Genomic DNA, 27,773 nt, shown 5'->3' on the forward strand with positions numbered 1-27,773 from the left:
GAAGAGGTTTAATTGACTTACAGTTCCATGTAGCTGAGGAGGCCTCAGGAAACTTAAAATCATGGCAGAAGACAAAAGAGAAGCAGGCACCTTCTTCACAAGATGGCAAAAGAGAAAAAAATGAGAGCTCAGGAAGAAACTACCGCTTTTAAAACCCTCAGATCTAATGAGAATTCACTCACTAGCACAAGAACAGCATGGGGGAAACCACCCCCATGATCCAATCACGTCCCTCCCTCAACACGTGGGGATTACAAGTCCTTCCCTTGACATGTAGGGATTATAATTCGAGATGAGATTTGGGTGGAGACACAGCCTAACCATATCAATGATTATATTAATATCAGACAAAGTATATTTTAGGGAAAATAATATTACCAAAGATAAAGAAGGCAATTTCTTAAAGATGAAGAAGTCAACACAGTAGGAGGACATACAATCCTAAATGTGCACGCACCTAATATCAGAATTCTAAAATACATTTTAAAAAAAAGATAGAACAGCAAGAAGAAGCAGATAAACTTGCAAAGAATTCAGAACAACCAAAATTAGTATGGATTAGGAAGTTTTAAACAGCACAATCAATCAACTTGACCAAATTGACAATTATAAAATACTACAAATAATAACAGAATACACATTCTTTTCAAATGCACATTGATCTCCTACAAGGACAGATCACATTCTAGGCCATAAAGGTGTCCCAGTGAACATACAAGGATCCAAGCAATACAAATATATTCTCTGACCATAATGGAATTGAATTAGAAATTAATAATGGAAAGATATCTCTGGAAAATCACCAACTATTTGAAAACTAAATAACACATATTTAAATAACCCATAGGTCAAAAATAAAATAAAAATGGGAAATAGAAAGTGTTTTGAACTGAATGAAAATTATATCAAAACAACATATCAAAAATTGTGAGATGCCACTAAATCAGTACTTAGAGCCTTTATTTTAGTATTAATGACTTATAATAGAAAAGAAGGGTCTCAAATCAGTGATCTCAGATTCAATGTTATGAAACTTGTGAAGAAAGAGCAAATGAAATGCAGAATAAAGGAAGGGAGGAACTATTAAAGATCAGAGTGAAATCAGTGCTATGAAAAAGGAAAAATAATAAAGACAACCAATAAACCCAGAAGCCAGTTCTTTGAGGAGATCAATAAAATTGATAAACCTCTAGCCAGACCACCAGGAAAAAAGAGAGAAAAGACACAAAGAACAAATATCAGAAATGAGAGGGGTGACATTAGCACAAATTCTACAGATATTAAAATGATAATATGAGAATATTATGTGCAACTTTATGCCAATATGGTTGATAAGTTAGAAGAAATTGACTGATTCACTGAAAAATATAAACTACTGAAACTCACTCCGGAATAAATATATAACTTGAATAGTTGTAAATCTACTGAAAACCCAAGTAAATTTGGCAAATCTAAATCTAAAGTAATCTTTAGTAAATCTACTAAAACTACGCTTTTTTCTTTCTTTTTTTGAGATGGAGTCTCGCTCTGTCATCAGGCTGGAATGCAGTGGCATGATCTCTGCTCATAGCAACCTCCGCCCCCTGGGTTCGAGCGATTCTTATGCCTCAGCCCCTCGAGTAGCTGGGATTACAGGCACACGCCACCATACCCAGCTAATTTTTGTATTTTTAGTAGAGACGGAGTTTCACCATGTTGGCCAGGAAGGTCTCCATCTCTTGACCTCATGATCTGCCCACCTCAGTCTCCCAAAGTACTGGGATTACAGGAGTGAGCCACCATGTCCAGCCCTAAAACTACATTTTATAGTTTAAAATGTTTTCCAAAAGTAAAATCCCAGCTCAGATGGTTTCCTTGACAAATTCTACCAATCATTTAAGGAATAAATAATACCAATTCTACAAAAAATCTTCCCCCAGAATAAAGATGAGTAAATACTTTCCAACTCTTTCTTTGTGGCCGGTATTTCTCCTATATCAAAACTTGACAAATGCATAACAAGAAAAGGAAACTATAACCAATACTCATCATGAAAATAAATGACAATATTCTAAACAAAATTATAACAAATCAAATACAGCAATATATGAAGTGTGTAATACATACTAATTAAATGAAACTTATGCCAGGAATAAAAGGTTGGTTTACGATTTGAAGATCAATGTGATTTATCATATTAACAAACTCAAAAAGAAAAAATCCTACACTATATCTACAGAAAAAGAATTTGACAAAATCCAACATTCATTGCTAATAAAAACTCTCTGTAAGCTAGAAATAGAAGTGAATTTTCTCAATCTAATAAGGGGTATTTACAAAATCTATAGCTTACATTATACTTATTTATGGTGAAAGAGTAACTGCTTTGCCATAACATCAGGAAAAAGACAAGATGTCTGTTCTCATCACTTTTGTTCATCATTGTACTAGAGGTTCTGACCAGTCCTATCAGACAAGGAAAAAAACTAAAGTCATTCAGTATAGAAAGAAAGAAATAATACTCTTTATTCACATACAATGTGAACACCTAGGTGGAAAATCTGATGGAATGTACAAAACAAACAAAGCCACTAGAATTACAGCAAGAGTATAGTAAGCTGCAGGATATAAAACAATATACAAATATCAAGTGTATTTCTATATGTTAGCAATAAACAATCAGAAATAACATTTAGAAAAACAATACCATTTACAATAACATAAAATATCACAGAAATTCTACACACTGGAAGTTACAAAACACTGTCAGTTTCCCCCAATTGTTCTGTAGATTCACTTCAATCTCAATCAGAAACCCAGCAGTCTGCTTTGCAGAAATTGAAAAAAAAACTATTCTAATATCTATATGTAAATGTAAGACCTAGAATAGCTAAGAGAATTTTAAACACAAGAACGTCTAACAGTACTTAATTTCAAGATTTATTCTAAAACTGTAGTATCAAGACAATGTGCTATTGACATCAAGAATGACAAATAGACCAGTGAAGTAGAATAGAGCCAGAAACAGACCCACACATATACAGACACCTGATTTTTTACAATGAGGTAAAAATAAATCTGTTCAAAACGGATGGTGCTTTTTTTCAACAACCAGCTCTGGGACCACTGGATATCCATATTCCAACAAAGATGGACTTTGATCCACACTAAATGTAAAACCTAAAACCATGAAGCATCTGAGGAAAGCACAGTAAAAAACTTTTATAAGATTGGTTTAAGCAAGGATTTCTTAGATATAACATCAAAAACACAATTCATAAAGGAAGAAACTGATAAAACAGACATCATCAAAATAAAAATTTCTGCTCTTCGAAAGATACTTTTAAAGAGAATGGAAAGATAAGCCACAGACTGAAAGAAAACATTTGCAAATCACGTGTCTGCTAAAAGACATGCATGCATACGTATAAATCAAAACCTGGTATAAGAAAACAGACAACTTAATTTCAAGTCAAAAGTTTTCAACAAATGTCATCAAAGTGATATATAGATGGCAAATAAGCACATGAAAATATGCTCAACAACTGTAGTCATTAGGAAAATGCATATTAAAACCGCAGTGAGCTACTAAAATTCACCTATTTAAATGGTTAAAATTTAAAAGACTGATATCACTAAGTGTTGGTGAGAATATGGAAAAATTAGAATTCTTCTACACTTCTGGTGGGAATATAAAATAATACAGCTCTTTTGTGGTTAAACATACACGTACTATGTGATCCAGCTATTTCATTCCTATGTATTTACTCAAGGGAAATTGAAGCATATGTTCACACAAACACTCACACACAAATGTTCATAGCAGCTTCATTTACAATAATAGAAACAACAAACAAAATCTTGGGAAACCCCGAACATCCATCAATTCAACAGGTAAATGGGCAAACAAATTGTGATCTATTCATACAATGAACTCCTATTCAGTAATAAAAAATAATCAAGGATTGATATGCTCAACAATACGAATACATTTCAAAAGTATTATGCTGAATGAATGATAAAGAGTGCCATACTATATGATTCCAATTCTAGAAAATGCAAACTAATCTCTTGTGACAGAAAGTAGATCAGTGGTTGACCTGGGATGATGGTGAGGGAGAGGGGAGTAGGTGAGAGGGGGTGATTAAAAAGGAATACACCTATCATTGTTGTGGGTGATAGACACACTCACTAACTTGTCTAAGGCGCTTATTTTATTATTAAGTTTTACACTTAAATATGCACAGTTGCTTATATAACAATTATTCCTCAACAAAGTTGTTTCGGGGAAAAAATATCTGGAGAGTCGCAAGGGTTTCCATGACAACAACCATTTAATTGGTTGCCCTGGGAGCCTTCACTGATGCCTCTGGCAAGGCAAGTAGCCAGAGCTCATCAGGGGTAAGGACTTGTTCCCAGTACAGATGACAGAAGCCCTGAATGGCCCTATTAGTTTGAGATAAAGCAAATGGGGAGGAAAGAGAGAAAAGGAGGTGAGATTTACGCAAGGCAAGAAGATGTTCAGGTTTAAGAGTACAAGCTGAGCTTTGAGTTAAAAAACTGATATTGGATAGGCCTTCCATCACCCTATCCACTCACTTTCATCTTATAGATGAGAAAACTGAGGTTCAGAGAGGGGAAGGGACTTTCTCTAAACTACACAGCATATCAGAGCAGAACTGGCACCAGGAGTTTGGTCTCCTCCCTATCACCACATCTATTGAAGTGTAGAACTACTTCCTAGCTGGTGATAATAAACTCCCCCATGCTGAAGACATTTTAGTTGTCATGCCTGACACTAAACATTTCACATGTAATCCTCCAGCAACTTATCAAGAAAGATTCTATTGTTACTCACTTTTTACTAGTGAGGAAGTCCCAACCTCTACAGTGATACTTGTAAAGGCCTTTAAGGAATCAATCCAATTCAATCCCTATCCTCACCCACTCCAGATCCTATTTTATAGCTGAGGAACCTGAGGTACCCAAAATGCAAGTGGTGGCCCTGACTCACAATTTATGACTGTGGTTTACTTGTACTTGGAGCTGAGTTTATGGAGTTTAGAGAGCTGGATTGTGTCATGAAATGTTTCATCTCTTTATTCACTTGATGTGAGACAAAGGGTGTACACACATGTGTGTATGTGCTAATGCATACCTGCATATGGGTAGCCCTGTCAATGTGATTCCATGTGCATGTTCTGGTGTATGCATACATTTTATTATTATATATCTACAACCTTTCTTCTAAATTTCTTAGGAACCAGTTTTGGTCTGCTCTTCTAAAAGACTTTTCATGTCTATGGTAGCAGATGTGGTTTTCTCCACTTCTCAGCAGACCAACACAATGCCCTGTGTCCCAGGGTGGAGGGTGGATGGGGCTGCTTTTGCCCCCTTCTAATTTGGAGTAGCCACTTAATAAAATCATGGTCCTTGGGAAGAAGTGTTGGCTGATACTTCCCAGACATGGCTGTGAGCTTGGATGACGAAAATACAGCATCTGAGTGAGATGTGATTCCAGAGGGGTAAAGAGGTATTCTTATTCTCCAAAGCAGCAAGGCTAAAAATAGTTAGATGCATAAGTGGTATCAACCCAAAATACAGACCTAGATTCTCTTCTATACCACTTGTTTGCCTGACTAACATCTATTCAATTTGGTCTCAACTTAAACCTCATTCTCCCTAGGAAGACTTCTCTGGCACTCATGTTTCCTTCCCATGGTTTTACCATCCACTGTGCCTGTTCTGTACCATAATGTCTTACAATACTGAAGAGAGAACGGCAGGGAAAGTTGACGGCTAAGAGGCATGAAGGAACTTTCCATATCTTGATTGGAATAATGTAACTACACGAGTATAAATTTGTCAAAAGTACTTGACCTGCATATTAGAAATGTGTCACTTTTTGCTGCCTGTAAATTAACATGTAATAAAGTTGATTTTAAAAATGTACTCCCCAGTCCGCAGTGGTACTCAGTCCATCTAGTCTTCATTCATCTCTCAAAGGGTGGGAACAGAATACAGAACTATGACAAGAATACATCTGCAAGAATCCTGTTTCAGTACCACGGACAGAGGCCTCCCCAGGGAAGAAAACCAACCCGGGAGATGTCTGCATTGTTTAAGCCCAGGAAAGAACCTGGTGTCTTCTGGCTACTGGTGTCAAGACACGTGGGGAACCCAGGCCATGACAGGTTATGACAGGTCACCTGCTCCAGTTAATTCCTTCTGTATAGCATGTTATCTAGACAGCCACGTATTTACAAATATCCAGAGACTGTAATCATGGCCATGGTAGGAAAAATGTAAGGGATGGATCAGAAAAATCTGGGTCTGGTCCTTGACTCCTATCAGTTACTCATGCCATGACCTTGGACAAGCCACCTTCATTCATCATCTGGGCCTCACTTTCTTCATATTTAAAATGAGAGCCTGCACCAGATGATCTCTAAGGACCTTTCCAGGAAAAATCTCCTTAATACAAAGATTTTACAACTTCCATATTACAGTGTGTGTGGGTTTTCCCCTTCATCTTAAAGATAATGCTGGTACACTTGGCAAACTGTAGCTCCTAGTTATTTGTTCTGGATAGCCCATCATCATTGAAGGAACCCTTCCCTGTCATGGTTGCTCATGCTCCTTTGTTCTGAGCCATTCTGGTACCCAGTCTTGCTGGGCAAGGGAGGCCAGGGACAGTTACAGACAAAGGCTCAAAATTAGTCAACTTTGAAAAGTGTGTGGGGCTTTGGTATCAGACAGAACTTAATTTGGGCCCAGGCTCCACTACTCACTCTCTGTGGAGTTTTAGAAATGTCATTCATCTTCGAAGCATTATGTGACATTGAATGCTTACCTCATTGGGAAGTCATTCGCAGTCAGGCTGAGTCAAGGGAATTCCCCTCTCCTGTTGCTCTAACATTTGCGCTCATTGTTGTGCATACAAGACAATGACTCACTCATAATTCTCAATTTAAATTTCTTCTTGATTGATCTACTAGATAAAATTTGCCTTGAGTTTCTTATTACAATACTCATTACAGCCACCATTAGAACATGGATTCTTAACTGTTCTCCCACTAATATAATTGCTGTTAGACTGACATAAATAATCTTTGCTCTCATTAACATAATAAAAAGCTGTTAGCTGCATTGCTTAACTTGTGAGGCCTGGATATCTGTGCCTCTTCAGGTTTTATTCATTTGAGCCAATCCATTCGCCTCTCCCCAAAAACGTGGCCCTTTCCTCTCCTGTCCCCACTATCAGTGATACAGATTCTTCCTCCTCTCCTTAAAAAACACATTGCTTTATAGATTTGAAGCAACTATTCCTGCTGCTGTTGCTACCACTGCTAGAAATTTCCTGGGCCAGACATAATGCTAAGTACTTGGCCAGCATTATTCCTATGAGAGAGGTACCATTCTCATTCTCAATTTTACAGATATGAAAATTGAAGTCTAAAAAGCTTGAGTGAATTTTCCTCAATCATTTAACTCATGAATGATGGGGGTATATTATTTCTGGTGTTTCTGACCCTAGAAAACATACTTTTGGCATTTTGTACTATGGGGAGGGTCCTATCCTCTTTCTGCTCCTCTTGCTTTATATTCCTCTATTTTTCTTCCTCATTCCCCTAATTCCCACCAGTTCTCTGCCCAGAGCTCAGAGCTTCCAACTCTCCCTTGGACAGGCAACCTGAGATCTGTGATTCCAACTAAATTGTCATGACAGTGAAGGAAACTTTGCCTTGAAGACGTCTCCCCTCATTCTACAAGGAGCATTCCAGGAATTCCAATCACTATAGCGCTGCCTGAAACCTCTCCCTTGATTCTAGAACTGCTTGTCTGAGAACTAACATCAGTTTCCCCCTTGGCTCTTTCCAGCCATTCAGACATGACCCTGGCTGTGCTCCAAGCATCACCTTGCTGTACATGGTGAGCCATGCTAATACTGTTCCAAGGTTGATTTCGCACATCTCTGCCAAGGAGCTTCTGGACCTCATATGATCACCACAGCATTTGGGGAAGTTGAATATTATGCCCACCTGAAAGATGGGAAACTGAGGCCCAGAGTAACTTTTTTTTGGAGGTAGAAGAAACCTTAGAGATTATGAACCTTCTTCTTGTACAGATGAGGAAGGAGACCAAGAGAAGGGAAGCAACTTGGCAAGGTGGCCAGTGTTAGATCTCAGGGCTCTGCATTTCTAGTTCCCCATGGGCAACATTGCCTGTGAATAGGTCTGAGGTTTTGTTTGTTTGTCTTTGCAGCATGATTCCCACCCTGCTTGCTCTTTAGAGAAGCCATGGGTGGAACAGAGGCTGTCTGGATTCAGGCTTAGAGTCCCAGGACTGCCATTGACTCAGTGTATGTAGCCTCAGTTTTCTCATATGATGAAAGATTTTTGCTGGACCAGGTATTGAGTTAGAGTTCCCAGGATATGCCACATGTGCTGAGTATCTCATCTCCCCAAGGAGATCCAAGCCCTTTATGGTCTGCGCAACTCAGGTGATGTCAGCCAGGCAGCAGCCACTTTAATTCCTCTACGATGATTTGATTTCTTTTGCTGGAAACCCCAATGCATATATATGGGTTCAATAAATTCACGTGTCTCAATGACTATTTCCCCAGGCTGCTCTCATCAGCTCTGAACAGGCAGTTGTCTGAGCGTTTCTGAATAAGCCCTGGAGTCCAGCTGGGAAAAATCTCTCTCTCTGGAGTGGCATTCTCTGGGAGGCCGCATTGACTTATGTCATATTATCATAGAAATTCCCTCTGTTCTTTAACCTTTACTTAACTAGAGTCAAGACCTCCTGCTGAGCCTGAAAAGTTTTTCTAACAGGTGGCTGTCCTGACAGTATGCAGATTATTGCATTATGGATAATAGAATGAGAAGGCAAAGAGAAGGGCCTCTGGGGCTGAATGGAGTGTACAGTTTACAGACGTTTTGATGTGGGAGGAGAAGACTGGCTTTGAAAGGGCCAGACACATTGGCATAAATCCATAATTGTTTTGCAGGACTTGTTCACCTGGGCTTAGGTACCCCAGAGACATAACTTGTTATTCATTCATTGATTTACGCATTCACTTTCTCACTCACTCAAGAAACATTTATGCACTATGTGTACTTGTTAGATGATGGGGACACAGATAAATAGGAACTCTCCCTTAGTCTTGAGGAGACCAGTCTTGCTCAGGAGGGAAACTGTCATGAGATGTGCTCGAATAGACATTGGAACGCTTAACTCCATTGGGCAGGGGTAGATGAGAAAGACATCTATCTTAGAGGGAGTGCCCCAAAACAGACCTGAGACGAGGACTTGGGTTTGCAGGTTTGGGGAGAGATTTTGTGACTCCAGGAAGCACAAGTAAAGGAGTGCACGGAAAGGAGAAAAGCCAATAGAGGGTGTCTTCATAAGTGGCTAGCTGTGTGGATAGCTGGGCTCCTCCCACTGGGGACCCCTAAGGAACGACCTGGAGCACACCTCAGGACTGAACTCCTGGTGGCGGGGGAGGCTGGGGCCTTTGTCCACTGAATCTCATCCCCCACAGTTCAAGAGTTGTGCCCGGGATGCATTTAGTGCCCTGCACTTGGATTTTGTGGTGCCAGAGCAAGCCCACAGGCAAAGGAGAAGAGAGAAGGGAGTTTAAAGAAAACGGATGTCAGTGTACCAGGAACATCCCACTGCTGCAGAACAACAGAGGATGGTCAAAGCGGCACTGGTGGGGTAGCACCGGCATCTGCTGCAGTGTTTCTTCTAACAGGTGACCTTTCAGTGGACCTAAGGATGAGTAAGGGTTTTCAGCTGAAGCAGGCGTGGGAGTGGCATATCCAGGCAGCTGGAGTCGCCTGGGGATGGGAGGGAGGATATTGCCAATGATAGGAAGGAGAGGAATAGCTTGAGGGCCAGGAGAGCTCCGGAGGATTTGTGTTAAGGCCGAGGAAGGGAGAGATTTGGGCAGCTTAGATGAGAGAAGCCTCGGGCAGCTGAGGCGGAGGAACAAAAGGAAAGGGTCAGAGAGGGACAGAGGTAGGATGCTGGAGAGAGCTGGCCCTGCAGAGGAGGAAGGGGAGAGGCTCCAGAAACTGGCTGGAGGGATGAATTTCTACCAGGATGGGCACCCTTGACCCTGGGATGGGGGAAGAAGCAGATGAGGGGAAAGGGAGTGTGTTCCTCTTGGCCTCGTTGCCCCAGTGTCAGAGGAGGCAGATGATTGGCAGCAAGGGAGAGTCCGGGAGGCTGGGGTGAGGCTTGAGAAGGGTCGTGGCCAGGAATCATCCTTGAGGGTGAGGGAGACCATAGGAAAGACATGGGAGGGATGGATGATATGGTACCAGCTGAGGGTGCTCAGTTTACAGATAAGCAGAAAATGACATTTCTGGGTAGGTTCCTCTTTCCACTCCAGAGAGAGGGCGATGGTGGGAGGAGAATTTCAATGAATTTTATTTTTCATGACAAAGCTTTCTGAGCTCTTGAGCTTCTGCTAGCCCAGGCCCCTCCTACCATTTGTAGATTCCTCAGGCACTGATTCATTCAGTAGTGTTTTCTCCAGCCCTACTGTGTGCTGAAAACTGCTCAACACACACGGACCAGTCCTCAACACATATGGTTATCTCCATAGCTGCTCCAAGCTCAGGGGTTGCACAAGGAGAATGTCGGTTGATGGGACAGGACCCGGCTAGCTTCCCACCTTCTCTCCATCCATTAGATCATGGGAAGTGTGGGCCATAGTTAAGGGGCTCTTGTTGTAATTCTCCCTCTCACTTTCTCCTTGATTCTGGGTTAATTAATTCCCCTCTCTGGGCCTCCACCGATTAGAATGATAGTAAAATTCTCCCAGCCAAACTCACAGGCTTCTCAAAGGATCCCATGAAGTACTGGGTACTAGTGGGTGGAAAAACTTTTTGGAAGCTGATTAGAGAAGCTCAGATGTTAGTGGTTTTAATCTGTAAAATGAGGGAGGCATAGATCCCAAATACCGCAGGCTGCTTCCAAGCCATCACTTCACAAAGCACCCTAGGAGGGGTTGGTTGAATCAAGGCAGGGGTTCTTCAGTGCTTCATTTTGGTCAAGTTCTCAGAAAAATTCTTATCTTTGCACAGCAATCAGATCGTTCTCAAGATAGATCTGAAAGAGGAGGAGGCAAAGAGAGAGGCCAAGATTAGAGGAGCTGGAGGAAGTTGAGGACTGAGATGGGAGGAGAGGCAGAGGAAACAGCACCATACACAGGGAGTGCTGGGGAGGATGGAGGCCAGCAAAGACTGCAAGGGAGAGGCTGGAGCAGCAAGAGTTTCTCTGACTGCCCAGGACTGGGCATGGACTGGGGTCTCAGGGAAGGGACTGCTCCCAGCTGTCTTCAGACAGAATGCATTAAGAGAATAAACAGCCCAGAGAAGTGCATAGTACTCTTTGAAATTAGCAGAAAATGACATTTCTGGACAGGCTCCCTTTTCTCACCCCAGGGAGAGAGTAGGAGGTGAGCTTAGACGAATTTCCTTTCTCTTAAAACGAGTTCTCAGCTCCTGAGCTCCTGCTGACTCAGGCCACCCTCCCCATGAGAATTGAGCAGACTGGGATGATCAGGCAGTGTTTCATGCCAGCCCTGGGCGTGGAGAGGCTGTTGATGGTGGGGCCTGGCAGGCCTAGAGCCTGGCTAGAGTCTGGATGGGGAAGGCAGCCTGGCTCAGGGTCGAGAGGCAGTTCGAGTAGCTAAAGTCATTCAGGCTTAGATTTGCTAGTGCTGCTGTGCAGTTCACAGGAGCACTGGCTCAGCAATATACATGGGAAGCTTGAGCCCAGCACATAACAAAGAGACAAGCTCAGGCAAACGTACACCTTGAAGATTCATCCAGCCAAGCCCAAGTGGCCCCTATAGCCACTGACCACAGTTAAGCCAAGCTGCATGAGTGAGAGTACATTGTCATTGTTTTAAACAGTGGGTTTTGGGGTGGTCTGTTACACCACAATAACTGACTGATACAAGTGCCTAGCAGATGTCAGCCATTGTGTTTAGCACAGGGGGCATGCAGGTGACAGCATCTACATGTCTCCTGCCCTCTTGGAGCTCACAGTCTGGTTGGAGGGGACAGACAATGAACAAACCACCAATGAGTGAGTATGAAATCTGTGATGAGGGAAATGTATTGGGTAGCGCCCCAGGGAGTGATTGATGAGGAGGTCAAAGGTAGTTGGTCAGGAAGAGTCCCTCAAAAAAGGGAACAGATGTGCTAAGGCCTGAATGATGAGAAGTTGTGTGAAGAGCTGAGAAGAGTGTTTTGGGCAGAGGCAACAGCAGGTGCAAAGGTCATGTGTCACAGAAACTCACAAGCCAGAGATGGATAGAATGGACAAGTAACTATAACAGCAACCATAGTAGAAGCTAATGTTTACTGGACAAGGACTATGAGCTATTTTAAGCCCTTTACTTAAATTATCTCACTTAATCTTGATCGCATAATAAAGAAGTACATGTATTAGTTAGAACGTACTTGGTTGAAAATGCAAAGATCCAACTCAAATTGGCTTCACCAAATAGGAAAGGTAATGGCTTATAGAAGTGGAAAAGATAGAGACAAATAATTCCAAACAGAGCTGGATTCAGGAACTCCAATTCAGTCATTGGATTGCTCTTTCTCCCCTCCCCACCTCCTGCCACCTCTGCTTGTTGGACTTCTGGTGGGAGGCACTTTCTCTCCCTCTTTTGCTGGACTTCTTCAAGAGGAGGCAGGGAGAGAAGTGAGAATCACAACAACTGGCAACTCCAAATTCACATCATCTCACTTAGTGACTCTAGAAGGCAGACAGGGTTGTTCTTTCCCAATATTCCTCTCTATAATCGCAGAAAGGAATCAGGTTAGTCACAGGCTGACCATTTAGACCCATCACAGGTGTGGGGCACAGACACTGTGACTGGTCCAACCTGGGCCCTTTACTCCCATCTCAGGAGATAAGGCAGGGCTGTGACAGGTGATCCTGCCAGAACTGTGTGGTCTGCAGAGCAGGTGGTGAGTGCTTCCCTAAAGACAGAATGGCATGGAAGGTGTGGGGTGTCCAGGCATGAAAGGGATGAAGAAGATACTGAGAGGATAGACACTGTAGATATTATCATTCCTAGTTATTAATTTATTGAAACTGAGTCTTGCTGTGTTGCCCAGGCTGGAGTGCAGTGGTGAGATCATGGTTCACTGCAACCTCCAACTCCTGGGCTCAAGCAATCCTCCCTCCTCAGCCTCCCCAGTAGCTGAGACTACAAGCGTGAGTCACCATGGCCAGCTGATTTTTGTGTCTTTTGTAGAGACAGTCTCACTATGTTGCCCAGGCTAGTCTCAAACTCCTGGCCTCAAGGGATGCTCCCACCTCAGCCTCCAAAAGTGCTGTGGTTACAGGCATGAGCTGCCTGTAATTTAACAAATTACAAAAAACAGCCAGCCTCCAATTTAACAAATAAGAAAACTGAGTCTCAGAGAAGTTAATAAATGATGATAGTCAGAAGAACCTCAAACCCATCTCTGCCTGACTGAAAAAAAAACCTTACTCCTTGGCATGAGTCTCCTAACCACTCAGCCGGCCCCTAAACCTGAGCCTCAAGTCATGACTCAGACTCTCATCGCTCAGGAGCCCAGGGCCCTGGAAGGTGTGAGAGTTTACAGACCGAATCTACATGAGGGATTTTAGAGGAGGCCACTTTTCTTCCCCTTGCGTAGCGTGTGGAACGTGCTGCTCCAGGCAAGTTTCTGTTGTCTGGGCTGTGAGCATGTCAAGGGGAATGGACAGCACAGGTGCCCTTGCCAGGGGCAGCATTAGACAAGAGTTAGAACGAGCATGGAGGGCACTGAGGTATGATCTGTTTGTCATTTGGACATCCTCTCCAGCAAAACAGCTCAGAACACTCAGACACAGTCAGACCACTGCTTCCAGTCCTACCTTGTCCATTTCATCTAAGGATGATTCATAGCCATCAAATCTGGAAAAACCTTGGGGAGCCTGTAGTCCAACCTCGTTCATTTAACAGATGAGAAAACAGAGCCCAGGCACTTGTTCAAGGGCATGGAGTAAAATATGGGCATATGATATGCCAAGCTCTGTGGTAGGCACTTCTGCAGAGCTGATCTCATCTCATCCTCGTATGAACCCTGTGAAGTGGATGCTATTACCTCCCAGTTTACTTATGGAGAAACCATGACTCAGAGAGGTTAAGTGCTTGCTGAAGGTCACACAACTAGTAAGTCACAGAGCTGAGTTTCAAACACATGTCTTTTTGTCGTAGAAGTCCAAACCCCAAGTCACTGTGCACCTCATTATTCTACTTGCCATTTCTTGCAGGCTTCTCCCCAGGCACCCTGGCCCTTGGTTTGCAGTTCACTTTGGCCAATGGGTGCTTCCAGAGGAATGCAGGAGCAGAGGAGTTGCCATTGGCTGTTCCTTCTCTCTTTTTTTCTTGGCATATGCAAAGGAAAGAAGTTCCTGCTTCTTCGGTGGCTCTGGCAGCAGCTACAGGGGCCAGCCGCAGCTGCCCAGGAGGTGGATGGCTCTGGCAGTAGTGTCCCTAGTGATGGATTACACCAGCAGCAGCGGCATGGCACAAGCCTGACCAGAGTCAGCCGGACGTGCAGTCCTGAGCCCGTGGCACCACCTCCTGCTGTTTGTGCCTCCAGCCCTAGGAGTGACGGCGCCTCCCAAGTCACTGATCTCGGGGTTGTCACACCTTCTTTCCTCTTTCAGCTCTTTTAGGACAGTTGTAGGGAGTTCCCCGAATCAAAATCTCCCAAGTTCAGAGTCTTTATTTTTCTCAGGCTTTCCCTAAATGAACCCTGATGGCTATAGCACTTGCCACTAGGAGTGGTCCGAGAAAACAAACCATCAAGGATGGGACTTGGACGTTGACTGTCTGGCGTGCAGTGAGGATCTCATTACCAGTGGAAAATGGGAGTCTGGTGGTGCCTGAGATGCAGTGGCATCAACATTACTTAAATTAGCACCTGTGGCTGTCTGGGATGAAATGTCAACTGAAGGCAACATTTCAGGTGGACCATGTGGCTGCTCATTGGACTATTTTGGTGGTGCTGATGACTCCTTTACTGAAACCCCAGGGCTTGCTGGGGAATGGTTTGTCATTGAGTGTGGGAGTGACGGAAGAGGAAGGCAGGTGAAGAGGCTGAAAGGGTCAGAGCCAGACTGGGAAGGGCGATTAGTACCCACAGGTAGGGGTAAGACTCATTCTTGTGGGTAGCAGAGAGATGCTGCAGGCAGACCAGTTAGAGAGGCAGCCTGGGCTGGGGAAAGGGCTGGGGCCAGCAGATCAGGAACACAGCCACATTCTACATCTTTCTAGCTGTGTGACCTTGGCCAGGGCACTCATCCTCTCTGAGCTCTCCTCAGTAGCGGGGTGGGGTCATAGCACCCTGCTCAGACAGCTCTCAGGAGGATTAGAGGAGACAATCTATGGAAAGTGGTTCTTAGTGAATATCAAAAATGGCCGTGGCTGTCATTGTTGCTGTCATCATGGAAGTAGTCCTGGGAGGCAGACCTCCTCCTCCTCCCCCAGCTCCCAGGCACTCCCTGCAGCCCCACCCTGCTGGGGCTACTCCTGTCCATGAGTCCTGAGAAATGGCTGGTTCAGCAGAGCCAATTCCTGGAGACCAAAGAAAGAAGGGTCGGGGTGGGTGTAGGTAACTGTCCTGGACTCCAGGAGAGAGCCTGGGGGAGAAATTCCTGGAAGAGGCCAACATTCACCCTGAAGTGGTTTATCAAACTGCTGGCAGAGAGCAGAGCTGGCCAGAGATCCCAGGTTTCTCCACCTGTCACTACCAGGCCATGGGGACTCGTGCAAGAGCCCCCTGGAAAAGAGGGAGGTTGGAGTAATGACCACCAACGCACTTTCTAATGGCAGCTCCCAGACATTTTCATAGCCTGCCAGCCTCTTCCAAATCCAGTTCCTGGATTTGGGAGCCAGATCCTAATTGACTGGGCATCATGTCTCACCAACCAGACCATGAGCCCAGCCCAGAGCCTGGCCTTGAAGCTCTCATTCTCTTCATCCACACAGTCCTGTGGCTGGGGGCTAATCCCACTGGAGGGAGGTCTGCCTGGCACAGTGACCACTGAGCTGCTCTGGCCATGTCATGCAACAGCTGGCAAGGATGAGTGACCATCCACCATCAGCAGTGGGGCCACCTTTCCAGATCCTTCACACTCCAGAGCTGGAGATGACATCCAGACTACTGAGTCGCAGCCCCTCCCAGTTCATGGATCTGCCCAGAGGAGCCAGAATGAGAGCAGAGACCACAGCCCAGGGCTCCGGGTCCCCGATCCAGTGCTCGCTCCACCACGCTTCCCTGACCCCACTTGCCCTTTCACCCTCACGCTTGTTCAGACACAGCCCCAGACAGCAGCTTCCATTGCGGTCAGGTGCGTGTCTCATTCATGGTGTGATGTCTGGTTTTTATTTAAATGAACAGCCAAGGGAGAACAAATTACAATCCACGGAGATGAGAGTGTCTTGTGAGGTGAGGTGTATCTGCCCCACTCCTGTATTTCTCCATCAGCTCTGAAGCAAAAACTCAAGGGCAATTAGATTTTACATATTTTCCTTTTTATACTTCAATAAATATCTCCTATGAAAACCAGTTGGCATTTTATGTACTTAACGCGTAATAGCCAGTCTTATAAATCTGAATTATCCCAATAAATCTAAATTAAAGGCCTGGATTTAAACGTATTTAGGGCAAGTAATTAATAAAGTGCTAACACATCACCATCACTAATCTGTTTACTTCCAGCCAAACTTTTATGTTCAGAGTTTTTTCTTTGCCATATGTGGGTGGGAGGAGGAGGGAGGGAGCCCAGGTGCCCCTAAGCAGTTTCCAGGCTGCCATGAAGGTTTTACAGGGACCTTAGGGTGCCCCCACCTTGGGTAATGAGAATCAGTGTGATTCCTCAAGGTACTCTTGTTTCCTGGGCCCCAGACTGGGCGTTTTAGGAGATGAATGGGTTGATAGCACTGGGCAGGGATGGGCTAAGGGGGTGCGGTGAGCAGGAGTGTGGCCTCTCGTCTTGTCACCCACAGAAGCTCAGCTCTGAGCTCAGGTTGTTTTCCTGTTCTAATTAACATCACTGAGAATCAAACTCCACACTCCGGGAGTTTGCTGCCCTGAGAGTGTTCTGGCTCAAATACTGATTAGATATGTGAGCCCAAGTCAGGGAGGCAGAAACCCGAGATGGAAGCTGTAATTACCAGCTGATTGTGCAGTGTGAGTTATTAAAAGAGAAAATAAAATGAAAACCAACATCCCCCAAATAAAAACAATGAACAACACGCTCAGTTATTTTGGCCCGTCTTAAAGAGATGCGGGCGTTTGTGTGGTTTATTCTTTACATTCTGAAAGTTCCACATATTCACATACGGGGTTTTCACATATCGGGGTGAATACCCAGGGCATTTGCTGAGCTCTCACCTACTAGGTGCCAGGCATGTGCTGGGGGCAGGAGTGAGAAATAAACAACTCAGACAAGGGGCTGCCCTCCTGGGGCTCACAGTCAGGAGAGGACATGGCCTTTCAAGGAAGAGGCACACGGGCAAGTGTGTAATTAGACCTCGGATGTCTTCAAGTATGCCACATATGAGAGGCTGTGGGAGGATGAGGGGGATTTACTTAGATAGGGGGTGATGATAGGAGCAGATATTTAAGTTGAGACCTGATGAAGAGCTCGGTGAAGAGTAGGGGCAGGACAGAGTGATCTAGGGAGCAGGACAGCATGTGCAAAGGCCCTGGGGTCGGAAGGAGTGTGTTGGCAGGAATAAAGAAGGCCCTGGGGCAGTGTGTGGTGAGAGGAGAGCATGAGGAGCGGGGAGGGGCAGTAGCAACCCCAGGTCTGCTGCCCCCAAAGCCTGAGGCTTACCTGATGCTCTCTCAGGGACCACTCACCCTGTGGAGGGCTCAATAGGACACAGTCAGGGAAGAGCCAGGGCAGGGTTCTGTTCGGCCTCCAGAACAGAAGCTGGGGTGAGCCAGCCATGCCTTTGATGCTGGGACTCCCTCCCATCCAGAAGTGCTCTCCTTTCAGGTCCTGGCCACCCCCCGACCCCCGCAGCCTTTAGAGCCCACCCACTTCAGTGCCCAGCCCTCATCTGGCACTGCCGTGAGCCTTGTTCTGACATCTTGGAGGAGGGCAGTGCGTTCGGCTCCACAGGCTGAGAAAATGCAGCTGTATCTCCTCCCTGTGCTAACACCTCCCGATTTTCATTAAAAACAAGCAGGGGAGAGGAGGGACGCTCGGATTTGTAATGAGCCCCAACACGTCACCTGGTTACGGATCTCGCAGCCCGTCTTATCTGCTCAGGCCTGGCTGTAATGATCTGGTACATGCCTTGGGCAGGAAAGCCAGCCTTCAGGCTGTCCCTTTTCAGTGGCAGGGCCAGGGTGGGCGTGGGGCTCAGCCACAGCCAGAGGTCTCTGGTTGTCATGGAAACGGGTGGCTGGGGAAGGCTGGCCCTAAGCAGAGGGCCCTCAGCCAGGCTCCAGTGTCCGGATCCTGGTCGACCTGAGCCTAGGTAGAGAGCATTGGCCCCTGGGTTCTGTGACACGCTTTCCCCTTGTGCATGTGGAAGCCACTATCCCTTCAGATCCCCCAGGGCAGAGGAGGACTCAGGCTCCTTCTAGAGCAGCCTTCGTGCACCACCAAGTTCCTGCCCACAGAGATGAGCAGAGCCCAGGCTCAGCTGGGCACCTTGAGGTTCAGAGACCTCAGCTGCTGGGGCTGAAAAAAGGCTGTGGGAACGAGCCCGGAGGGAACCAGCACTGAGCTTGTGATGGCCCAGAGGCCTTCAGCTCCCTCTGCTCCTTTTCTTGGAGAGAGCTGAGGCTCTCAGGGGTGGGCGGTGCAGACCCACAGTCCTCGTGGTCAGCCCCGACTTCCCTGCAGATGCCTTTCCTTGACATACAAAGCCCCAACCCCAGCCAGGCTTTTCAGGCCCTTGTGTGTCCTGTCCACATACAGACCACAGCAGGGCTCAGTCCCAATTTCCAGACCCTCTGCCCACATGACCAAGGCTGGTCCTGGATCTGGAAACCCACAGCCACCAGCTCCCACCTTGTGTCCAAGCTGCCCTTGCAGCACTCAGGCCCAGCCGGGCTTCCTTGGCCCTGTCTGCTTCCTGGAGCCACTGGCCACCCTGAGTGCCCTGCAGGGGCCCAGCTGTCCTTCTGCCCAGCAGCCCCCATACCTCTGTTGTGTTAGGACCCCCATCTTTCTTTGGGAATGGTCCCTCCCAACCCTGCTCAGTTCATGTGATTATGTGGGGCAGGTACGGGCACAGCCAGGCAGGCCTTTCTTCCTTCTCCCATGCAGTGAGTGGATCCGTGACAGGCAGGTGACCCAAGCTGAGTCAGGGAAACCCATTGCTGGGATTTCTGCTATGGCGGTGAGGAAGGAGGCCCTCTAGGTCTTCTGGGGCAGATGGAGTGGTTGGGGTGAGGCTTGGAGGACCCCACAGGGAGGTGTTGGGCATCTGAGTCCTTGTGGAATCAGGTAAGAACCTGGATCTCTCTTACACACACACACACACACACACACACACACACACACACAGAGCATACAGAGACACACACATGCAGCTGCCTTATGCATGGCCCAGCACATAGTAGGTGCTCAGCAAACAGCCCCTAACACATTGAAGAGCACATCCTGCTGGGAGCAGTGGGGGATTCAACAGTGAGTTTCTAGCAGAACCACTGAGCCCCTGGAGGCATGGAGGGGAGTGGATAATGGAGACCACCCCACCCATGGTTCCCAGTTTATGCAGCCCAAACCCTGGCTTTAGAGCAGCATCCTCACAAGGCGGCACACTAGGAGCACCCAGGAGCTTTGAGATGGCACCTTGCAGGCCTGGCCCGGCCAGGGCCACTAGAGGCAGGGCCATTATGGGGTATTGTGGTCAGAGGGAAGCAAGGGCAGTGGACCCAGGGCCTGCCCCTCCTGCTCTCCTGGCCTCGGCTCCCAGAAGGGGCAGACCTAGGTGCCCACCTGAGGCTGGTGGAGATGGGTCCTGGATGCCTGCCTGCTCCTCGTCCTCCTTTGCAGTTCTGTTAGGGGATGCCGAGGGGCCATAGGGGATCTCAAAGCCTCCTGTGACCCCACAGGCAGCCTCTACTGTGCCCCCACCCTCTCCACTCAGCACCTACGGGCTCCTCAGGATGTTTTCCTCCTGCCCTGTCCTCAGAACCAGGGCACCACAGCGTCTGAGGATGTCGTAGCACAGGCAAGGCTGTTGCAGCACAAGCAGGTCGTACGGCTCATTGACTCATGCTTCTTGTTACTGCAAAATACGTGTAGCTGCCTGAGAAATGAAGATCTATTGACTCTTGCCACCTTAAAACACATTTTCAGTGTATAAGCATGCCCATACTTGATCTTTCCTCGTATCTCAGTGTGAAATAATCACAGACTGCCCCATAAACCCATAAGCCGTGAGGGGACCTGGGTGAGACGTGGGTGTCTTTAGACCCGTGGTTCTCCACCCCGGATCAGAATCACCAGGGGAGTTAGGAAGACTGACCAGCACGTGCCCCTCCCCATGCTGGGTGTTGGCTTAATTCATCTGGAGCAATGGCAGGCACCTCCCCAGATGGTCCAAATGCTGGAACGCTGAGCATCACTGTGAACAACTGGTTTCCATGGTATTGTGGGGGATTCCAGCCGGATCTCAGAAATGTCTGGATCCCACTTGACAATCCACATGCCCAGCCCTCCCCTCGCTTTCAGGGTTTCACAGGGAAGCAGCTCTACTCAAAGGAGAAAGTGCAGAGTGGACACTGGGGATCACTCTGTGGCGGATGCTTCATGCTGCATCCGCTAAGCTCATCAGGACCACGTTTACTAAATTCTCTCCCCCACATGGTTCTCAGTTGTCCCTGCCACAAGAAATACTGTGCACACATTTGGAAGGCAGGAGAGAGGCAGCATCTGTGCCTGTCGCCCTCTGAAGGTCATAGCTGGGCAATAGGCATGGGGCAGCTTGGTCTGCTGGTCTGCCATGTTGGCATGGGCACCACCTGGTGTGTGGTTTCTCCAGCTCCCACCAGATCTCTTCCTCTAGCCTCCCCAAGTCCTGGAACAAGCGTACACGGAGCTCTGTGGTGAGCAGTGTCAACCTCCCTGCAGGTCACGGGTCAGGGTAGAAGGAGTGAGGGACAAACAAAGGTTTCAAGGTGTCTGTGTGGGTCCCAGCTCATGGGTTCTGTTTTATCCTTAGATTTATAATGTGGTCCTCGCTTGCATCCACATCCAAGTCCTCCGTGCCTCCCCGACCAGCTGACATGCAGGCACTTCAGCCTCAGCGCTAGAGTGAGAGGCAGCAAGCAGCCTCCACAGGCTGCTCCTCCAGCCCCACAATTGCATAAGATCTAACTCCTCTTAAAACAAAAACAAACCTACCTTTTTCTTTTCTTTTTCTGTGAGAACAACTCAGCAAAACAAAATTCTAGTTTATTATTTCACAACATTGTTTCACATATACATCAAACAGGCCAAAATAAATACATAAATGAACAGCAACTTTATAGACAAAAAAGGCCTTTGTAACCACCTCATACAAACCAACTACTTGCTTTATCTTTGGTCTTTTTCACCATCTCATCCAAGCCAACTACTTGTGGTACGGCTAAGTACATTCACAAAAGCAGTTACTGGAATGCTCAAAATAAGATTGGGTTTTTGTTGTTTCTACTTTTTTTTTTTTACAAGTTTCCCCCCTTTGATATGATGACGAACATGGTCATACCACAAGTAAAGTCAGAAGCAGGACGGAGAATGCTCTGATGGCCATTCCAAATCACTAAAAATGCCTGACCCTAACAATCTATTCAAAAATATAAAATGTAAATTAAAAATACAAATGAATCTCATTTTTAAAGTACTTTTACGAGAAAAAGCAGTGCCTGGGAAATTTCATTTTTCTTTCTTCCCCTGTTGCACATTCTCATGGCTTTCGTTCGGTGGCACCCAACCAAAGCAAGGGCCATTTGTGCAAACTCACCTTTTCTTCTACAGCACTTAGCGCATTTCTGCTTCTCTGTTTGACCCTTGACTGATTTTTAAGAAGTCTTATTAATAGCTATGTAAATGCCTGGTGTGGCTGCCACAACCCCCATTTGAGGGCCTCTGGTAGGTCCCAGCTCAAACCTTATACCCACCAATGGCCCATCTCCTCTCCAGTTCATTTGTTCATTTCTCCCCCTTTCCATGCCCCTTGTCTCAGGAATCTAGGCTTTCCAAGCCCCTTGGCCTTCTGGGCTCCTGATAGATTAAGCTGGAAGAGATACTGGAGTAGTACGCTGCCTTTCTGCTTCAGGTGGCCTTTTCAGCAGCAGCTGCGTCTCCTTTGTGATTCCAGCTCCCATCTGACAGCCCCTGTCTCCGTGACTCCAAGCTCTCTGCACGTTCTCCCTCCACCATGGCTCTGGCTCCCACCTGATAATGCCAGCTTCTGGGCTCCAGCAGTGCCACCTTATTTCTGTGTCCTTTCAGTCCTAGGAACGACAGCTGCTTTTCACTCCTGCCGTGTTCTGGGTGGCCTCATCATCTGTCTGGCTCTTCAGCTCATCCCTCTCCTACCTATAACCAGTTTCCTGCATTGGATGCTTCGCTGAATCTCTAGTGTGGTTTTTCTGTTGCCAAATGCACCATGACTGGAGGTCCAAGTGAGACTTGAGACTTCCTGCTTCCTCCCACCCTGGCTTCACCGTGGCTGGGTCTGCAGAGTTGACTTGCCTCCTGGTTGCAGGAGGTGGACAGGAAGGTGTGGAAGGGAGAGAGCTGGGTTGGCCACCATCACCTTCTGTGCATTGACCCCGCCTGCTTGTGATGGTGGCCCAATCGGTGTCCACTTCTGACCAATCTCTTCCTTCCCTGGGGAGTAGAACAAGGTCTTAGAAGGGCACCACACGTGGGTCTGGCACAGAATGAAGGTCAGAAGTTTCCTCCCCAGCAATAACAATGAGTCACATTGTGATAGTTGTTGCTATATTAGTGATTACTGGAAACACCCAGCAGGGCATCAATTATTGTTGATTTCAACTGGGAGGTGAACTAAGCCTCTGAGAAGTTCTGCTTCCAACCTAGATCTTGGAGGTGTGATTTCAGTGGGCAGCTATGGATTTGGTGTTGAGGGATGGGGGCAGAGGAAGCTTGTATTAGTCCATTTTCATACTGCTATGAAGAAATACCCAAGACGGGGTAATTTATAAAGAAAAAGAGGTTTAATGGACTCACAGTTCCACATGGCTGGGGAGGCCTCACAATCATGGTGGAAAGCAAAGAAGAAGCAAAGGCATGTCTTACATGGCAGCAGGCAAGAGAGTGTGTGCAGGGGAACTGCCCTTTATAAAACCATCAGATCTCATGAGACTTAATCACCATCACAAGAACAGCATGGGAAAAGCCTGCCCTCATGATCCAATTACCTCCCACTGGGTCCCTACCATGACACATGGGGATTATGGGAGCTACATTTCAAGATGAGATTTGGGTGGGGACACAGCCAAACCATATCAAGCAGGAGTGTAGAAGGTTCAGAAACACTGAGGAGTCAGGTGTGGCTGGAAACAAAGGATCTCATAGGTAAGGCTGGGGTTAGGAAAAGTGTTCTCCAGCACAACAGAAGAGCTAGTGGGAATAAAGATGAAAGACTTAAAGTCACAGAAGGTCAGAGATAAACATTCCCCGGACATCATACAGTGCGGGACTGTGATGAGCACCACCAATGGGCTGAAGGTTCAGAGCAGGTTTCTTCGAAGCATACAGCTTTGGATTACGAATAAGCCTTAGGTGAGTAGAATTAGTAGAACACAAAATCATCATTTCTTAAAGCCTTAGAATTTTAAAGACTTGAAATCTTAGGATAGTTGAATCATTGGATCTCAGAGTCTTCAGTTTTTAAAACGACAGAAATATCGTATGTTAGATTGCTCAAGGGTGTCACACCCAGCCCCTCCTCCTCCTGGGTATGATAATACGTACTCTGTGCTCAGCTCTTTGCACACATTCTGTCCTTTTGTCTCCATGACAACCCTAGGAAGCAGGAACTATTATTCTGTCTGATTTTCCAGATGAAGAAACCGCAGCTCCGTGAGGGTAAGTGAGTTGCAGAAGGTCAGACACCTTCTAGGCAACATGGACAGGGTTCAGCCCAGACCTCTCGGCCTCTGAAGCCCATGCACTCAGCCTCTCTGCTGTTTGCCTCCTGCAAAGCCCCTCTGCTGAGTGCTCACCCATTCTCTGTGCACACCTCCAGTGACGGGGAGCTCATTACCCCTCACCAGGGTCATCCATCCATCCCAATTTTAAACACCTTTCTCTTTTTCAGAGCATCCACTCACTGGCCCCAAACCTCCCTTGGGAAACCCCACAGAAGACAAACCTTCACTCAGGACTCTTGTAGGGAGAAGGAGCAGCTACTGGAAGTGGGGCAGCAACTACACAGGAGAAGTGACTCAGATGAGGAAAGCCCAGATGCAGCCCACCCTGGTGAAATATGAGGGAATTTACCCTGAAGGAGGGAAGCAACTGGAATCATGGGAGCAGGCCCCCAGAAGACAAATGGGACAAAGCCTAGAACACTGGGCCATGCGGGGGGTGAGGGATGTATTCATAATTCAGAAATACAATTCTCCAGCAGTCAGAGTTATGGGGCCTAATGAGATTGAAATCGTAAGTGCTATGCTTTAATTTCTTGGCTTTTCTCCCTGGAAACTTATTCTGTAAAATGTGCCTTGTACCATCCATCCTCCCAGATGGCTTTTTAAGTGAAGCTGTTTGTTAAGTGGGAGAAGAACAGGGACAGGGTGGGAAGGGGAGGAGCAGGTGGAGCCGCTGCAGCCCCCAGGGAGGACATCCAGTGGGAACCGCAGTTCACTGCTGGCCAGGGTGGGCTTCCCAGGATGGAGAGCGTCCCCATCTCCAGGCTCAGCCAGGCCCACAGGGCTCAGAATCCCTATGATTGCTGCTGTATTTTGAGCTCTCATTGTCTTATTCTAGATGCTTTGCATATGCTAGCCCAACAATCTCTCACAACACACTTAGGACCAACCAACAGACAGAGAAACTGAGGCCCGGCCCTGGGGAGCAGAAGTGAACAGGACTACACAGCAAGTCACCAGAGAGGGATGAGAAAACACCACTGCTGTCCAGCCCACGTGGGCCTCAAACGGATTCCGGTCCCATCTCCTCCTCTTGTGGATTTTTTTTTCCCCTCCTCCTTTTTCTCCTTCTTCGGTATAGCCCAGTCTCCCTCCATTTGCCCAGCCACCCAGCGTGCTGCACTACTTTACCTCTGCATGTGGGCTTGGGAAACTGCTTCCAGAGCCCCCATGGCCTCCCTTCCTGAAGGGCAGCTCAGCACAGAAAGCACAACTCCAGCTCCTGTATTGAGCTCACCCCACCTCATCTTCCCACCTTCTTCCTCTGCTTTCTGAAATGCCTTGAGTCTCAGATAGCACTTCCTGTCCAGTATATCATAGAATAAACCTGTATTCCTGGGAAGGGAGGCTGATAAACCCTTGCTATTCATACCCTTCTCAAGCCAGGAGTACTTGTCACATTCCTTCACAGTGTCCAAGGGACCAGGGAGCACCAGCAGACACCCAAGGGACTACCCCTGTTTATAAGCCTTCTTCCCTGCCCCCTTGTATAAAGGTAGCCCTACCTCTTCCTACTGACCAACGTTCATCTCCCCAGTCACTACTGTGACTCCATTATTTTGGAGATTGCCTTTGGGGAAGCCATAACTTGTAGTTTCAATGGGACCCTTGATGTGTGTCCTAGCAAGAGTATGTGTCTTTGGGGACCAGGATCTCCAAAGTTGTAGAGCTCAGAGTGACAGAGGTGTAAATAAGTATTGCTGTCTGTTCCATGTGAATGTGAGCTGTTTCTTATTCCCTTTCCTAATGGAAATGGAAGAAACACATTTCCTAAGTCCGTGGTTGTGTGCTTTCTTCCTGAGAACTCTTTAATCCGTTCCAGCAATGATACTGTGTTCCGCATGTCCCCTCCAATCAAGGCTGCTACCTGATGGAGCCTACAGTGGTCTAAGGTCATTTTCCAGGCTCTTTCTATTTCTGCAGGGGCCAGACTTGCAGATCAAATGGAGACACGATAAGAACACTATCTCCGTTAGATTTTTAGTGATGTCACTAATCCTCACCATCCTCTACCCCCTACTGGAGATGTGATATTGTGTTCATGGTAATCTTGGCCAGGAAGGGGATAATTTCAGAGGTTTTCACTTCTTCAATGTGATAGTTCTTACCTCACAAGCCAGGAGCCCAAATGTGGGGTTACCCAAACTGCCGAGTGTATTAATTCCAATTATTCACTCTAAGACTGGGGAATGGGCCACTGGGTGGTTCTGTAGAACCAGTGGGCCCAGTGTAAACCAGACTTTAGCCAAGATTCTATTTAATACCCAGCTCCTATATGCCCCTACTCTAACAAGGGAGTCATGATGACATTGAGTCTCCAGGAATCAATGCCATCTCAGACTCTGTGCCCAATAGTCCTCAAAATGTCTGGTTATTCTCCTTTCCCCAGAGTATAGTTGCCTGCTTGGCTCACTGTCAGTCCCTTTAGGGAAGGATTAGCGGAATCATCATGGTCTATACTTAACCATATTAAAGAGAGCCTGGCCACCACTTCAATAGGTTCCAGATCTGAAAATTGACTCAGGTCTGATAACTGAGCAACTGATTGTTATGTTTTAATGGAGTGGCTTCTGTAAGCCCTTCCCCATTCTTGGCTTTTATGAAGCTTTTATTTTGTGAGGATTATAGATTCACATGAAGTTTCAAAAATAGCAGAGAGGTTCCACATACCCTTCACCCAGTTTCCCCCAATAGTTACCACTCATGTACCTCCAGTACAATATCAAAATCAGGAAATTGACATGGGTGCAATTTGTGTGTATAGTTCTATACATCCATCTTATCATATGTGTAGATTTTTGTAACCACACCCTAGTCAACATCAACTATCTCATCACCACAAAGATCTTCAATTTACCCCTCTGAATTCACACCTACCATCCTCCCACTCCCACCACTTCTAACCCCTGGCAACTACTAATCTGTTCTCCATTTCTATCATTTTGTCAGTTTAAGACTTATATAAATGAAATAATGCAGTATGTAATCTTTCAGGACTGACTTTTTTTCTATTTGATATAGTGTCCTTGAAATCCACCCAAGTTGTTTCTGTTATCAATAGTGTGCTCCTTTCTATTGCTGAGTGGTATTGTGTGGTACAAGTGTCCATCTTTGTCTATTATTGGCCATCAGTGCTAGGTGACACCCTTGTGGCCATCTTTCTCTACACTTTCCCACAGGTCCAGCTCTTGTGGCTTTCCCACTGTTCCCACTGACCTTACCACTCATTTTAGTAATTGCAGCCCCCTTGGTTCCGCTGGTAAGAGCTACCAGCCAGCCTCTGTTACTCAGGGCACCCGGCGTCTGTTACTCAGGGCCCCCTCATCCCAGATGAGAGGAGAGCCACCGCTGCACTTCTTAGGGGCACGGGTTCCCCTCTCCCCAGTGTATTCCTGATGGTTTTGGTGAATGACGTGTCCTCAGGGCCCTCCTGTGGGCGTAATCCATTCCAGCCTCCCCTCTCCACTCAGCCTGTATTCCTTCCTCTACCACCTGCCAAGGCAACTCAGGCATTTTCACATCATTGAGAATCAGCAATCACTTTTTTCCAGGGCATACTCTGGGGGCCTTGCTGGATTATTAAATCCTGTGTCCCCCAATGTT

This window comes from Piliocolobus tephrosceles, chromosome 1 (genome assembly GCF_002776525.5).
Source record: "Piliocolobus tephrosceles isolate RC106 chromosome 1, ASM277652v3, whole genome shotgun sequence".
NCBI classification, from domain to species: domain Eukaryota; kingdom Metazoa; phylum Chordata; class Mammalia; order Primates; family Cercopithecidae; genus Piliocolobus; species Piliocolobus tephrosceles.